Source organism: Trachurus japonicus, chromosome 14 (assembly GCF_045865225.1).
Source record: "Trachurus japonicus isolate A0001 chromosome 14, Traja_1.0".
In the NCBI taxonomy this organism is placed as follows: Eukaryota; Metazoa; Chordata; class Actinopteri; order Carangiformes; family Carangidae; genus Trachurus; species Trachurus japonicus.
This window is the reverse complement of record NC_140920.1, coordinates 32,876,765-32,889,542: the sequence shown is the minus strand read 5'-3', so window position 1 is coordinate 32,889,542 and position 12,778 is coordinate 32,876,765. Positions and strand designations below refer to the sequence as shown.

The window sequence follows — 12,778 nt, the reverse complement described above, 5'->3', positions numbered from 1 at the left end:
GCTGTATATTACTACTATACTTTTTGGAGTTGGAGTGGCACTACAGTTACAGAAAAGCAACACACACACACACACACACACACACACACACACACACACACACACACACACACACACTGAGATCAGTTCACAGATGTGAGATGTGTGAACCTGAACCTTCCTCCTGCTCCAGCGTTGCTCTGCAGTCCAACTGAAGGGTGACAGCTTGTGGCAGGAACATGTTACTACTACTGCTTCTAAAAGCAGCATGTCACCATAACCTAAAACAGCAACAAGCTGAGATAATTAACGTCTGTGATGCTCTGTGTCAAGACCTTCATTGTACAGTCTGAATTTTTAACTGTCTTTAAACCTCTCGTTTTATACAGCTTTCAGATCTGAACTAACAGTGTTGTTGATATTCCATTCAGGTGCTGTAAATGACGGGGATTATTATTTCATCAGTGTCGGAGATCCTGTCCAACATGAACATGCTTGAGAGTTGTAGCTTCATCAGATAAAATCATCCTGCAGCTCTGACCTTTACTGGACCTGAAGAAGTTGAATACTGAAAAATTTGAGTTTGAGGCCAGCCTCCTGAAACTTGGTGAGATGAAAGGGATGCAACACTAAAGACCACATCCTGTCTGACTCCACCTTCAGTATCTCTTCAGCTCAGACTGCAGTCGTTTCTGTACCTGCTGTGGTTCCTCCCGAGCCTCCCTGAGCTTCTCCCCATGCTTTAACTCACTTTTTACTTCTAGAACTCTCCCACATCAACGTCCTCTCATCCAGCATCTAAACTACCTGCTGGTAGCTGTAGTTATAGTAATACTCTCCTCTGTTGGCAGCCACAATCTTCTCCACCTTCTCTGGTAGGTCAAGGACCTGCTCTTCCTTGTTGGCTTTGTGGTTGTGGAAGACGTGGTATGTGTCAAGGGGAAAGAGTGCAACAGGAATTTAGATTACTATAGTAAGTAACAATAATCTGAGATTTCTTCTTTTGTCTGGATGGTTCCCAAAGGAACATTCCTTCATTCCAAAATGACTCATTAAGATCAATATTTTAACAGTTTATTGATTTAGGATAACCAATAATTGTACAGACAAGTTTTGGTGCACAGACCTTCATTGACCTTTGGCCTTAACACCGAGTGTCATTATTTATTTGGCTGTTTTCTGAAAAGACTCAATTCACCATGATCTGAATTTATTTGACTGATCAGTTGATCAGAATTAATAGAGAGTGATGAGTTTGTAATGTGTTCTTAAAAACATTGTGTCCTCACTGAGTCCTGGTCACGTACAGTACTTAGACTGTGATTGAAGTGTGTCAACCAGCTCAGCTACTTTCACATGAAGAAAGTGAAACAATGTGGTCAGTGTGTGTTTGTGTGTGTCCGTGTGTTAGTGATGTGGGGGCGGGGCTCTTATCTCACTTCCTCTTCACTTAAGTGTTAGATGAATCGTCTGTCGCCATCACAGTGTTGCTGTCAGTCGTTGGTCTCTGAATCACATCAGGCTCTTCATCACCACCACATCTCTCCAACAGGTAAGAACACACCTTTCACTAACCATGGCAACAGCTGCTTCACTTGATTCATTTACCCTGAAAGTTGTCGACGCTCACCCTAATCTCCCGTCCCCTGCACACATACAACACCAGGAAATGGATACTGGGTAGGTAGCCTATGTGTGTAACCGATGTAAATATTCGATAGGAACTCTAGCACATTCATTCTGGGCATGTAGTAAACTTTATTTATTTTGGAAATGTATTTTTGAGTGTTTTTCTAAGGCTTTTGGTAAAAATCTGGCACTCAACCCTCTGGTCGCCATTCTAGTGGCCACAAGTGTCCTTTCTTCTGTTAATAAATTTGAAAGAAGAGCAGTTCAGTTTGGGATGGTGATTGCTAAATAGCTGATTTTACGAGTGTGGAAAATGGACTCTGTGCCTACTTATGGAGAATTGTCAAATACTATACATCTGGAGAGACTGAGATTCTACAATGAAGACAGAGGGGATACGTTTGATAAAACATGGGACCCAGTACTGAATTACCTTAAAAATGTGAGCCCATAGACACTGGCTATTGTACAAAACCTTGCAGTGCAAACAAGAGTATGATGTCTACTGACCTGTTTATTTTACTATTATTTATTTATTTATTAGTGTGACTGCTGGAAGCAGTCACACTATTGTTCTTCTGTTTGGCCATTTTCTTCCGCCTTTTTACGGTCTTCTTCTAGTCCTTCATACTTTGTGCTATTTCAACAATTCATATATCAAAACGTGCAGCTTTTTTTTAACTTTATCGGCATTACTTTTCTCTTTTTAGCTATTTATACTTTTTCAAATATTTAACTTTTTCTGATTTTTTTCAGCTTTATAATGTGTGTGTGTTGCGTCTAACGAGCAGAGCTAGAGTGGTGCTAGAGTGGAGAGAGGCAAAAAAACATTCTAGAGTTTTTCTGGCTAAACTGTCAGCATGGCCACAAATTAAACTCTAGACAAATTATTTTCTTCAGTTTTGTAGCCACACTTGTCTTCTGGCTAAAATTCTGGTCAAAAATGCAAAGAGACTTAGATAATAATTTAAAATATTTTTTAAATGCAGCCAGGGACCTCTCTGCTCTCATTCAGCCCAATGCATTTTTTTCACATCAGCAGGAGAAGGAGCTCAACTTTGTAACTTGCTGTTAAGTGCTTTTTAAATCATTTTAATTCACCAAAAAATAGTCACAGGTCACAAAAAAGTCCTCTTCTTACTTGGTGTGGCTAATTAGTGTGACTGCTGAAGCAGTCACACTATTGTTCTTCTGTTTGGCCATTTTCTTCCGCCTTTTTACGGTCTTCTTCTAGTCCTTCATACTTTGTGCTATTTCAACAATTCATATATCAAAACGTGCAGCTTTTTTTTGAACTTTATCGGCATTACTTTTCTCTTTTTAACTATTTATACTTTTTCAAATATTTAACTTTTTCTGATTTTTTTCAGCTTTATAATGGGTGTGTATTGCGTCTAACGAGCAGCGCTAGAGTGGTGCTAGAGTGGATAGAGGCAAAAAAACATTCTAGAGTTTTTCTGGCTAAACTGTCAGCACGGCCACAAATTAAACTCTAGACAAATTATTTTCTCCAGTTTTGTAGCCACACTTGTCTTCTGGCTAAAATTCTGGTCAAAAATGCAAAGAGACTTAGATAATAATTTAAAATATTTTTTAAATGCAGCCAGGGAGCTCTCTGCTCTCATTCAGCCCAATGCATTTTTTTTACAGCAGCAGGAGAAGGAGCTCAACTTTGTAACTTGCTGTTAAGTGCTTTTTAATTCATTTGAATTCACCAAAAAATAGTCACAGGTCACAAAAAAGTCCTCTTCTTACTTGGTGTGGCTAATTTATACTAATTTCTTTTTATTTTAAGCATCATTGAAAAATCTCACATTCATCAAAGTCTCAACCTCTCATCTCCCCAACTCGACTCTAGTGTAGTGGTTAGGGTTGCTGCTTGCCAACCCCAAGGTCACTGGTTCAAATCCAGGCTGAGCACTCTTGTTATGAATTCTGCTCCCCTCCATCACCCTCAATTGGTTACAGGTGGTCGTTAAGAGACGCATTAATTGCTAGTGCCACAGTTTGTAACTTGCTGTTAAGTGCTTTTTAAATCATTTTAATTCACCAAAAAATAGTCACAGGTCACAAAAAAGTCCTCTTCTTTCTTGGTGTGGCTAATTTCTGCACTTTCCTTACCTTTTTTTTTAAGCAGGAGCCAGTGATCCTCTTATTAAAGGTTTTCTTTGCCCCTCACATACTGTCTCTGCCTGTAGCCTAGTGGTTAGCTTGCTGAGCTGGAGACCTGAAGGTTACTGGTTCAAATCTTGCCTCAATAACAATTATAGTGAATTATTTTCCCAGTCGTCCTCTGTTGACTTCTGATAACTTGCTTCATGTTGAAACTGCTGCTCTCAGCCTGAAATTCACAGACATTTTCATTCTAAGTCATTCAAGCTTGACTCTCAAGCTTTCTTGGTGTTGACACAGTGTGTTTCAAATAGGTGCAGCTCGTTAACTTCAGAGTGAGACAGAGTGCAGCTCATCAACAGACAACAGTCTTTGCAACAGTGTGTACACTGTGGCCTAGAGGCAAAGTCAAAGTCTTCTGACCATGAGATTGTCGGTTCAATCCCTACCTTGGTCAACCATTTGTATGGTCATCACTGCTTGCACTATTTTCACAAAAGTGTCCTCTACTTACTTGTTGTGGTTAATTTCTGCACTTTCCTTACTTTTTTTTTAAAGCAGAAGCCAGTGATCCTCTTATCAAAGGTTTTCTTTGCCCCTCAAATACTGTCTCTGTCTGTAGCCTAGTGGTTAGCATGCTGGTCTGGAAACCTGAAGGTTGCTGGTTCAAATCTTGCCTCAACAACAATTATAGTGAATTATTTTCCCAGTCGTGTTGACTTCTGATAACTTGCTTCATGTTGAAACTGCTGCTCTCAGCCTGAAATTCACAGAAATTTTCATTCTAAGTCATTCAAGCTTGACTCTCAAGCTTTCTTGATGTTGACAGTGTTTCCAACAGGTGCAGCTTTGGGCTCGTTAACTTCAGAGTGAGACAGAGTGCAGATCATTAACAGACAACAGTCTCTGCAACTGTGTGTGCACTGTGGCCTAGAGGCAGAGTGGAAATCTACTGACCATGAGGTTGTGGGTTCGATTCCGACCTTGGTCAAACATTTGTATGGTGATCACTGCTTGCACTATTTGCTAATTCTGCAACAGCGTTCAGCTGCTTTCAGCGGTCACACCATTTCCATTCTTGGAAATGCTTTTTCTAGTTGTAACTCAGGTTCTCTGTGGCCATATGGTTAGTGTGTTAGGTGTTGTGCTATTTCAACAATTCATATATCAAAACGTGCAGCTTTTTTTGAACTTTATCGGCATTACTTTTCTCTTTTTAACTATTTATACTTTTTAAAATATTTAACTTTTTCTGCAAATTAAACTCTAGACAAATTATTTTCTCCAGTTTTGTAGCCACACTTGTCTTCTGGCTAAAATTCTGGTCAAAAATGCAAAGAGACTTAGATAATAATTTTAAATATTTTTTAAATGCAGCCAGGGAGCTCTCTGCTCTCATTCAGCCCAATGCTGAGAATTCTCCACAACTCTGTCTGTAGTCCAGTTGGTAAGGTGGCCGCTTGCCAACCCCAAGGTCACTAGTTCGAATCCAGGCTGAGCAATCTTGTTATGTGATGTTGAATTCTGCTCCCCTCCCCCACCCTCAATTGGTTACAGGTGTTCGTTAAGAGACGCATTAATTGCTTCTGCCACCGTTTGCAGCACATCATCACATTACAATGGCAACATGCTTATGTCTGTGGCGAAGTGGCAGAGTAAAGGTTTATTGATCATGAGGTCATGGGTTCGATTCCTTACTTTTTTTTTAAGCAGAAGCCAGTGATCCTCTTATCAAAGGTTTTCTTTACCCCTCACATACTGTCTCTGTCTGTAGCCTAGTGGTTAGCTTGCTGGTCTGGAGACCTGAAGGTTGCTGGTTCAAATCTTGCCTAAACAACAATTATAGTGAATTATTTTCCCAGTCGTCCTCTGTTGACTTCTGATAACTTGCTTCATGTTGAAACTGCTGCTCTCAGCCTGAAATTCACAGAAATTTTCATTCTAAGTCATTCAAGCTTGCCTCTCAAGCTTTCTTGATGTTGACAGTGTTTCCAACAGGTGCAGCTTTGGGCCCGTTAACTTCAGAGTGAGACAGAGTGCAGATCATTAACAGACAACAGTCTCTGCAACTGTGTGTGCACTGTGGCCTAGAGGCAGAGTGAAAGTCTACTGACCATGAGGTTGTGGGTTCGATTCCGACCTTGGTCAAACATTTGTATGGTGATCACTGCTAGCACTATTTGCTAATTCTGCAACAGCGTTCAGCTGCTTTCAGCAGTCACACCATTTCCATTCTTGGAAATGCTTTTTCTAGTTTTTTACTACTATACTTTTATATTCTATCTATAGTAGCTACTCATTATGACCATGAAATATCACTGTGCTTGATGTGCTGTGTTCTTTACTTTTTTTCCCCCCTCTTCTCTTTTTAGGGTCCGGGCAGCTAAGCTGCCGGGACACTATTGTATTCCGAGGAATTCTTCTTCTTTAGGGTCCGGGCAGCGCAGCTGAAACTTTTGTCCACTTAAACTTATTACAAATTATGAAGTCCATCACTCTGTTTTTTTCAATAACTGTAAAACTTTTAAAATGTATCTCCTCCCACAATTTTTGCTCAATTGACACCAAACTTGCTAGAGAGCATCTCCAGACTGTCCTCCACAAAACTTGTTTCTTGGATTTTTGATTAAGCAAAAATTGAGCCAACAGTGCATGAAAACGTTTGACTGTAAACAGTACTGTAAACATATACCATCAAATTCTTGCTAAATACATTTTCAATCTTCCTGAAAAAAAATGACAATATTCTGGAGTCATGGTTGATGAAGTTTAGCAAATATCAGAATTTTAATTCAAAAACTGAATTTTTGAGAACATTTTGAATTCTGCTCTCATGGGAACAACTGCAGCCAATGTGAGAGTGTAATTTATAAACATCATATTTTCTCTTATGAAGCAAAACACTTATCATTAAAAACAAATCACCAACATTTCCATGCTGTCAAGATGCAATTTATGTATTATCAGATTTTTGTTTAGATGACTGAATTATTGACATTTTGACCATTTCATCACAACAGCTGCCCGGGCACTGACTCACCTGAGTGGATAAATGAAGCTACACAGCATATCTGACTACCAGCCAATTAGCTCAGTGAGTTAGGAGCTGTTTCTTGGTGTCAGAGATTGTGAGTTCGAGACCCAGCAAGGGTGATAATGATGATGATGACAGATCAAAATGTCAGATGTCCTCAAGCTGTTTTGCTGTCTAAATGCAATTTATGTATTAACAGATTTTTGTTTAGATAACAGAAATCTGCGTTCACAAATGCTGCCCGGACACTGACTCCCTGAGTCTATTTGAGAAGACACACACCATGATTCACTTCCAGATAATTAGCTCACTGAGTTAAGCGCTGGTTGATGGTGTCAGAGGTTGTGAGTTCGAGACCCAGCAAGGGTGATGATGATGATGACAGATCAAAATGTCAGATGTCCTCAACACGAAACACAAGACAATGGTCCTAATGGTGGCATCACAGCAAGCTTCTAAATTTAAAAATCCAAATAGATTGGACTGGACCATCTGCGAAGGCTCCTAACATCTTAGACTCATAGTAGATGTTTGACAAATACATATCATTATTTTACCTCAAAAACTGATTTTTCTTTTTCTGCCTACACGACAGTGAATGGCTTACTCAATTTGTGAAGCCACTGTAGAACTGCCATTTGTCAATTAGCTCAGTGCGATAGACAATGGTCTTTGGTTCCCGAGGTTGTGGGTTCAATCCTCAACTGATGCATATTGGACATTATAAGGTCAACTGTCTTGTCTTCCTATTCTCCTGTTTGTTGCTCAGAATTGCCTAAATTTGCCCAAAAGTAGCCCGGACCCGACCCATCGCTGCGCAGCAGCTATAATTTGTTCTTGTATTTTAACGGTGATCATTTTCTGCATTGTATTTTAAATTGTGTTTTTATGTAAGCGTCTTTCAGCACTTGAAAAAGCGCGTTACAAATAAAATTTATTGATAACGCAAATGAAAATAAGCAACTTGTTTGACATTCATGGTAAAATACAGACTGATTCCTTCCAAAGGTAAGAAAATCTGCTTACTGCTGCCAAATTTACAGATCAAATCTGCTTTTTGCAAGTTTGGATATGGTATTTTGGTACATGAAAGCTAACTTACTAGTCTTGCCAAGAGCTTCAGTGATTATTTACAGTACAATTTACAATACTATCTCTGTTTTGCTACTGATTTAGGGCAGACTGGATACTGCAGTGAGTCTATGTTGGAAAGTTTCATAACTGTGATCTGCTTGTTGTGGGGTTTTTTTTTTTCCATATGGGTTTCATGTGACACTGAACTTGACTGAACTTTGGTTGAACCCAGGTTATTAAATTTGCAGCTTTTGACCACAGCTGGAAAGTTTGTTTCACTTTAAGGTTGAATAAAACTCCTGAACAAAGCCTACGTGTTATAAAGTGTTGTACCGCTTCCTTCTCACATCGTCTGTTGAATATTTCTCACATGCTCAAACTTAACCTCAACCTCAACATCAAGCGTAGCCTATTTCATGCAATTAGATTAAAGAAGGGCTCGTACTGATGAACCCACAAAGAAACATCACCTTATTCTGCTATTTTGATCAGAAAAACAAGGGTTTTTAGCAAAAAAGGACAGTTAAAATTGAAATTACATTCACTTTGTTGCTTCACTCTGTCTGCTGGATCTGCTGCCCCCAATACTTTATACAACATTTAGCTCAGATGTCAGACCAGATGGTTAAAGTGTTGCACCACTTCCTTCTCACGTCGTCTGTTGAATATTTTTCACACGCTCAAACTTAACCTCAACATCTAAATATTATAGAAATATAAAGACCAGGGATTTAGATTTTTAGCTTAATTAAAACACTCCTTGGGTAAACCTGTAGGCCTGACTTCATCTTTGATGATCATCATCTTTGCTGTTTCCTCCCCAGAGGCGATTTTAGAGTCTGCTGGGGCCCTAAGCAAAAATCCCCTGGGGGCCCTCCAACCAGTGTTTATCACCGTCATTTTATAAATAATCGAACACCAACAAAAAATGTATGAAATTTAAACTTTTTTTATTCAAAATGTCCAGTTATGGTGTAAGCAGGTGACATGTTGTCTTCATGATGGGCAGGTGTTGCTGTCTCACTGGAGGTGGACGTTCAACTGATAGGCTATATGACAAAAAAACAAAAGACAGTTTTACTTTAACTGATAATATACCATGCCCTCTAAAGATTCTTTATGACAATATAGGGTGAATTCAGGTATATTGGGACAATTTTTGTAAATTCATTTTCTGAGCCATTTTTTGTCATCAAGATTAATAAATAACCCAACAAATGAGATATGTCTGGATTCCTCTAGGTGTCTGCGTTCTTTATGTGAAACAATTATGTGCTAAAATTCTTTTGTGAGAGCACAGCACTCTATTTTAAAGGTTTTGACACAAAACTATTTTTTCGCAACTTGTTTGGTAAATTGGGACAGTAGGTTTGGTAATTTGGGACACAGGCTTGTGCAATGGGATTTTGCATGGAGCTGCAATTACATTAAAAAAGACATGAATAGATTGCTTATTTATGTATATTAGGCCTATAGCCTATTATTTTTATGTTGTGTATTGTTTATAATCTCGTGATTTGTAACCAAATCAACCAAATATACGAATTATTTCAACATACAGCAGATTTAATAGCCTAAAACATATTGTGAGCAGACTATTGACCTCAGGAGAAGCAAGCATGTTTTTAAAAATACATTTATTTTTATATTTTGTTAAATATAAATATATAAAATAAAGATAACTCATGACATAATAAGAGATAAAACAATCTGACCTATTTTTGAACGTCACTTCACATATTCAACATTAACCGCTGATTTGATATTCTGAAATGTACAAAGGTACTTGTTTTCCCCATATGTGTAAGAATTTCTCACTTTTAAGCATGTAAGATATGACTACACTATTGAAATATTTCAATATAAACCCAGAAACACTGTCCCAAATAACCTGAACGTGCTGTCCCAAATTACCATACCACCATTGGTAATTTGGGACAGCAAGAAAATGTCCAAATTAAGAAAATGTAAACATCCTCACAAACCAATGTTTGTTTATTTTAGTACACCAATGCATCACACATCTTAATATAACTTTCATACCTACAGTAAATTAGTCATACAAATGTAATAGCCTTATATTAAATTCCAACAAAAGCACATGCCGTTTTGCTTACCTCCTGATATTTGGGGTCAGCGTCCTGTTTGATGCTGACCCCACCCCCCTGTGTGATGTCACCCAAAATATTTAATTTGACTTTTAATGTAGACATCCAATGGAATGTATCAGCACCTTTAACTTTGCCATATCCCATTCAAGGCAAGTGGAAGCACTGTTTTTCCTTATCTGTCCCAAATTACCTGATGTCCCAATATACCTGAATTCACCCTAGGCCTACACTTACAGTTTTCACTGTCAGCACTGGGAGGGGGCACTTTGTCCCTTTGTTTTGCTGCTGTCAGAAAATCAAATAATAATCCTGAGGAGAGATAAGAGAGTGATTTTTAAATGTTTTCCTTGGGCATAGCTTTCATAGCACCAATAGCTTGTTAACTTTTACACTTTATATTATTATTATAATAATAGGCTACTCACTTCAATACTGTAACATAACTTTACTATGTCACCCTGCTACCTAGCAAGTTAATAGTGTTGTTACTTGCTGCCAAGGAGACCACGTTAAGTTAACTTGCTTTTTTTTTTTTTTTTTTGTCACTTAACGACCGTAACCGAGTGGAGCACCAGAACCGCACGCACCGAGTCCCTCAGTCAGGTGCAGTCCCACTGACTGACTGACTGACTGACTGTAAACCAGCCTGGTCACCACTGGTCTGAAGCTAACATTCGCTGCTATTCAAGTGTCTCCCAGTTAGACTATTAGCATTTGTTCAACAGTTATTTACTGTTCACGTTACACTCTGCTCCACTTACCACCACTGTCTTGCATTCTTTTTTTACTTCCGCCTCTTTTTTCTTCTCGTCTTGCTCCCAGGTGGACTCTTCTTTTTCCCTCGGCTTCATTAGAAACTCCCAGTGATAAGGTGCATCATACAGGTTGACGTTAGCTGGGATCAGGTCCGGAGAATGACATGGGGCCCCGTTAGGGGGGTTTCCCACTGAGATGTAATTGCAAATCGACGCTATACAACGATACGGGGAGGGGGGTGCGGTCACTGCGGGTAGCGCATTTTGAGATATTTCTGTCGATAAAACTGCCCTCGAGCCCCGACCCTCGGGGGCCCCCTAATGGCTCGGGGCCCCAAGCAGTTGCCTGCCTTGCCTGTTCACAAACAGCGCCTCTGTTCCTCCCCAAAAGACAAAAAGCCTTCCCAGACTCGTGATTGGTTGCTCTGTGACGGAGAGGATGGCGGTTTTGGATGCTGAGTGTGGATCCACTGAGTTGGATAGAGACTCAACTTTGCCGAAGTGCTGAGTTTTTCCAACAGTATAGGCTACTTGCTCCATGGACATCTAAAGATTGGCCAGGTCCAACCACAGGATGACAATGTCCCGACACCAGTGTACAGAACAAGGATCCCACCTGTTTGCACCAAGAGGTCAATGTTATTAGTGAAGTGGTTTTTTTTGCAATTTGGTGATCCACACTACTCATTGCACTGTGAAAAACAATTTGCTAACTACAAATGTAGGCGAGGGTTGTTATTTCAGAATTTGAAATTTCCAATATCTTGCTTTTCATAGCCTACAGAAATTGAAATGCTATCCCAAATCTTTTCCAGCTTACAGGCTAGCTCATTGACAATGAACTGCTGACTGGAATGCAAAAGAAGGTGCTAATATCCTACCCCCAGTTGCACAATCAGATGGATTACAATCTACTATGCCAATGTGCCAGTGTTCCTCCTTCTTTTTAGGGTCCGGGCAGCGCAGCTGCAGCTGCCAGGACACTATTGTATTCCTAGGAATTCTTCTTCTTCTTCTTCTTCTTCTTTCTTTCTTTCTTCTTCCAAGGAAGTCATACTTCCCATGGGCGAAAACTCACCAAACTTTGTTCAGTCCCATGCCAGATTCACTCAACTCCAAGGACATGTGCCCCCCCCTCCTAGGGGGGGCACAATAAGCGTTTAAATTTAAAAACTTTAAAAATTCCTACCAAACCAACGGTAGATGCTACAGTGTTGAAACTTCACCACAATGTAGCCTCAATACTGCTGAAACTTTTGTCCACTTAAACTTATTACAAATTATGAAGTCCATCACTCTGTTTTTTTCAATAACTGTAAAACTTTTAAAATGTATCTCCTCCCACAATTTTTGCTCAATTGACACCAAACTTGCTACAGAGCATCTCCAGACCGTCCTCCACAAAACTTATTTCTCGGATTTTTGATTAAGCAAAAATTGAGCCTACAGTGCATGAAAACGTTTGACTGTAAACAGTACTGTAAACATATACCATCAAATTCTTGCTAAATACATTTTCAAACTTCCTGAAAAAAATGACAATATTCTGGAGTCATGGTTGATGAAGTTTAGCAAATATCAGAATTTTATCTCAAAAACTGAATTTTTGAGAACATTTTGAATTCTGCTCTCATGGGAACAACTGCAGTCAATGTGAGTGTGGAATTTTTAAACATCAGATTTTCTCTTATGAAGCAAAACACTTATCATTAAAAACAAATCACCAACATTTCCATGCTGTCAAGATGCAATTTATGTATTATCAGATTTTTGTTTAGATGACTGAATTATTGACATTTTGACCATTTCATCACAACAGCTGCCCGGGCACTGACTCACCTGAGTGGATAAATGAAGCTACACAGCAGGTCTCACTGCCAGCCAATTAGCTCAGCGAGTTAGGAGCTGGTTCTTGGTGTCAGAGATCGTGAGTTCGAGACCCAGCAAGGGTGATGATACCGATGACAGATCAAAATGTCACATGTCCTCAAGCTGTTTTGCTGTCTAGATGCAATTTATGTATTAACAGATTTTTGTTTAGATAACAGAATTTCTGACTTTTTGACCATTTTTGAAATCTGCCT

The 12,778-nt window shown here is 39.2% G+C and overlaps 1 protein-coding gene across 1 annotated transcript in view; it reads left to right on the top strand.

Annotated features, from left to right (window-relative positions):
• Positions 1-12,778, top strand: part of rps14 (ribosomal protein S14) — a 155,363-nt gene that overhangs the window by 75,879 nt on the left and 66,706 nt on the right. The window lies entirely within an intron of this gene.